Here is a 5,000-nt window from a genome sequence, read left to right on the forward strand (position 1 = left end):
ACTCCAAACTGGTTGTCAGAAAGTTTTTCCGTATTTAGTTGACACAAGAAAAAAAATTAAAATGCAAGACCGGAATTTTTTTTTTTTAATCACAATACTAAGTAAAAAAAATTAGAAAACATTTTGTGTAGACATTTCTAATATTGGTTGAAGTGTCTTCCATATAACTTAAGAAGTTAAAAATCTTTAAAAAATAGAAACTAAACAAAAAGATTTCAACTTTATACCTCCCTCTATGTTGTTTATAAATCAATTACTGCAAAATATTTACAAATTGATTGCAGGGGTGACTAATTTCCAGAATATAAGATTTTAAATTTACTTTTTTAAGTCAATAAAATTTAAATTTTACACAGCTTTTTTTTTTTAAGAAAAGGTGAAAAAATTTTTAAACAGCAAAACAATTATAAAATGATTTTATAGGTAGAATTCGAAAATTTAACTGATTGAAATAAAAATTGTGACGCTTAATTTTTATTAGAAATGCTGATGAAATTAAATATTTTTAAGCTCAAAGTATGATGTCATAACATTTTTAAGCTCAAAAACATGTTACTTTTTATTGTTAATTGTTTATGCGACACAATGATCGCAAAAAGTGACCAATGGAGCTGTCTGGTTTCGTAGACCTGGAAGATTTGAAAATTGAAATAAAAATTATGACACTTAATTTTTATTACAAATGCATCCCAGAATGTTACAATATTTTTAAGCTCAAAAACATGTTACCTTTACAAATATTTTTATTTACTTTTAATTATAAAAAGTAACTAAGTAAAAACATTGAGTAAAAGAAAAAACAGGTTTTCTTAGCTGAACTCTTAAAAAAGAAATAGTAAACCAAATGAATTCTAACTCCGTGGGTGGGAGATCCAATGCAACAAAAATTGTTCTCAATTTTAATTTTTTAAATTGTTAAATGTATTACCCAATTTTAAAGTATTGCTGCATTTACTTTCATAAGAAGATAAAAAATGATAAGTTATAAAAAAATAAACTTAAAATAAAATATCCCACAACTTATGGCTAAAATATTGGAAAAATTTGCACCACAACTCGCCAGACAGAATTCTTAATTTTATACAATGGCATGTAATAAAGCTTATTTTAAAAAATAATTTGAGAAAAATTTTTTTTTAATAAAACTTTTTAAAATATTCTTTTTTAATAAGTGTTTTTCATCCAACCCTATTATAAAAAAATGCCAGTTTTTCCGGTTTTCAAATAAACTATTTTATTTAGAATTTAATATGCCGAATGTTTTTTTTTCTACAAAATCAGAAAACACTATTTAAATAAACCAAATTGTTTATTAATACTTTAAATTTTTAAACTGTGATGGTGACTCTTAACTAACTTGCTTTTTACACATAGCTATTTTAAGTATAATCTTTCCACTCAAAAGAAATGATTGTTTTTGAGTGCTGTATTATAGCCTGATACAAAAGTATTTATATGCTGTAAATATACTGCAATTTTTGGTTTTGAAAACAAATTGCAAAACAGACGACAGATGAAAAAAATTATTTATTAAATTTACTTGACATGAATAGAAAATTTTGAAGTTAGCTTAAATAGAAGATCTGGTGCCTAATATTTATTGAGTAAAAATTTAGCAACAAAACATGTATTTGTTCAAAATTAGAATTTAAATAATGATAAGATAAAATTATTAAAATTGGTTTTAAAATAATTGATATGACATTATATATTTGAAAATAAAAAGTAAAAACGGTGAAAAATGTTAAACTGTTAGTATTAACTAAATGTTAAAATATTAACAACTTTATTACAAATCAAAAACAAAGTTTTCAAAGATATCACTAAAATACCTCTTAGGTTTTGAAAATAGGTGCTAGTAAAATATATTTGTGTGTTCATTTGAACCACTATCTTCATATTTATTTGGAGGATGTAAATAAAAACTTTAGTTTAAGTCAAGATCAGATGTTAGCTGTTCTAGATGTGATATCTTACAAGAGAGTAACTTTAAATAGTTTCATATAACTTTGTAGTTTGCCTCAAATAAATTCCCAGGACCAAAATCATTGTTAAGAATGATCATTGAGTGGTGAAGGACTCTGTGAAAGCTGTGGCAAATTTTTCCCCATGGATTATTTATACTAAGTGTAGCAACTCTTGAAATTTGTAAACTTTAATTTTACAAGAAACTATACACAATATGAAACTGATTTAAGTAATTTTAACATGCTATCTATATACGTAGGAGTGTATAGATATTTTATGGTAGAAATTAAGTCTTTAGAAAAAACTCTAAAAACATATTTAAAACTTATAATATTTTAAAGTTGCTTTCAATCATTTCTTTTTATTTCATTGAGGCTTGTTGCCCTACTCCATCACACCCATGCTTGAATCTATCCTCCTAAGAATCTACTTAAAACATGTTTGATACTCATCACTGTCACAGCCAGCTTTAAATCACATTTAACACTCGTCACTATCAAAGCCATCCTTAAAACAAATTTTATACTCATCACAGCCATCCCTAAAATACATCTGATATTCATCACCGTCACAGCCACTCTTAAAACACATTTAATATTCATCATCATCACAGCCATCTTTAAAATACATTTGATACTCATCATCATCACGGCCACCCTTAAAACACATTTCATAATCATCACAGCCATGCTTAAAAAACATTTAACACTTATTACCATCACATGTGTCCTAAAAACATATTCGATACTTACTACCATGTACTGAAACAAAAGAATCAATTGTCATTCTTACAAGAACTTTTGAACAGCAACACCTTTTCCATCTAAACATAAGTAACTATAGAGCAGAGTTTTTTTTTCTTTTAAGTAAATTGTTGGTATTTAAAAAATAAATGCCTTTTGAAGCAAAAAGAAATCCTAATTTTTTATTTTAAATTTAATCCACCTCCCCAAGGCCATGAAGGCCACTACGGTCGAGGAGGCTACTATAATTGTGGTTACAACCCTCTCTTAACTCTATAACTCTGAAACACAAACTTTGAAGAACAAAGCCACTGTGCAGAGAAACAAGTTGAGCGCGGTACTACCAGAGACATGGTGAGGATCGAACATGGAACCTCTCACTCTATCACTACACCACTTCCTCATTAGCTTTATATTAAATATTTTGTAAACTATTTGTATAAAGTACTATTGCCAACGCAAGAACTCTTATTATCTGTGTATTAATTGGAATAGGGTTTTTTTAAAGCAGATTTGCTCAAAACAATTTTAGCAAATTTGCCCTTTTAAAAAACACTGATTTAATGACATTCTAAGCAATAGGTAATCTATTTAAGATAAAATCTATGGAAGAGGTAATATATTACTAAATTTGACTTGACAGCTTTGTCAGCTTTAAAAGCCAGTGAAAAAATCAATACACTTTTATTCTCCTCCATTACAACTTTTTAGTCTACTTTTGCAAATACGAAAAAAATAAGGGCAAATAAATTAAAAATCAAATTTATTTCTAACTTTTAAATAAGATAATTTATATAATCACTGTTTAACTTTTTTTTTATGTATGTTATTTAAAAAAAAAAATACCAACTTGCCGCATTTGCTCCTTGGCAAAATGTTGAAACAGAGACCATGAAGTTTAAAACTGTGATATATGCAAAGGTGCTGGTCAGCTCCACCCATGTTTCCAGTGGGTGCAAAAATTTGGGAAACCAGTAAGATGTTCTTGTATATGGCTCAAAATGAAACACCCAAAATAACATATATTGTTGGGGTTTCCAGATCAATGATAGTGATAGGACATCCTGAAATGCAATTTGTAAAAAAGGAAAACCCATCCAACCCAGCTGGAGGTATATTAGTAAGATGCAGATAGCAAGTATACTTTCTATCTGCATTGTTAGTTTTGTTAATTTTTAAATGTTTGATTGAATTGAATTGACACACACCCAGGTGTGTCATTGGCAACTATTTTCAAGCAATTATTCACCATTGTCTATACCTAACGGAGCTGTGCTTTTGATTGTAGTGGAAAATGAAAACAATAATCAAAGCCCCAGCAACAACTAGTAGAAGTAATAAGTTATCAACTAAGAAACCATCAACATTTACTGTTATCCAAAATATCCATGATACTATCGCACCAATAATACATGGAAGAGCTATTTGTTGGCAAAATTGGCTACTCTTTTACTTTTAATGTAATCTGTTTAGAACGAAATTTTATGTCATTTCTTAAATCTGATATGATATTCAATTGTATTATTATTTTGTGTGATTAATAACATTTGATAATATATTTTAAAGCTCTTTCTTTATGGATATTTTGTTAAGCAATCGCATCATAAGCAAGTACAATATTCATTCAGTGCTGCACCCATACCTGAGACATGGTGAGGATTGAATGTTTCTTCATTGAAGAAGAGTTTAACAACAGTTTATGATAATTATAATGACAACAACAAAAATAGCATATTTAAAAGCAAATCAAAAAATATATATATAATATAGGTTGGATTAAATAACTCAATGTAAACTTAAATACCAGCTTACACTTTCTATCAACAGGTCTTTATTCTAACCAATACTATATCATTTTTTAACTCAAATAGGTTTTAAATATTATACAGTAATAAAGTGTGAACAACTTGATTTAGCTTGACTTTTAACAAATTAAAACTAATGTAAAATAATAATATGAATCATTATTTTACATTATCAGGTTATTATTAAATTTGTAGAAAGATTCAGGACTAAAAGTGCCAGATAGTGATTCATTAAGATACTGACCATGTTATTAATGAATACAATACTTTTTTTGTTAATATAATAAAATAAATAAGGTAACATTAAAAAACTTAGGTTTATATACACACTTTTGGTTAAATTATAATTGCCTTATTAATTCTTTTATTTTTCAGACAGGTTTGGGTGTGAGGTTTGAGTGTGAGGTTTAAGTTGGAGGGTGTGAGTGGGGAAAAAGTGTATTTTTCCAAAAAATTAATTAATGCACCCCTTCTTAACAAGTTA

At 27.4% G+C, this 5,000-nt stretch overlaps 1 protein-coding gene across 1 annotated transcript in view; it reads right to left on the reverse strand.

Moving 5' to 3' along the window:
- Window positions 1-5,000, reverse strand: part of LOC101241118 (uncharacterized) — a 74,903-nt gene that overhangs the window by 44,395 nt on the left and 25,508 nt on the right. The gene's annotated exons all lie outside the window — the stretch shown is intronic.

The sequence above is a fragment of the Hydra vulgaris genome, chromosome 10, assembly GCF_038396675.1.
Source record: "Hydra vulgaris chromosome 10, alternate assembly HydraT2T_AEP".
Lineage (NCBI taxonomy): Eukaryota > Metazoa > Cnidaria > Hydrozoa > Anthoathecata > Hydridae > Hydra > Hydra vulgaris.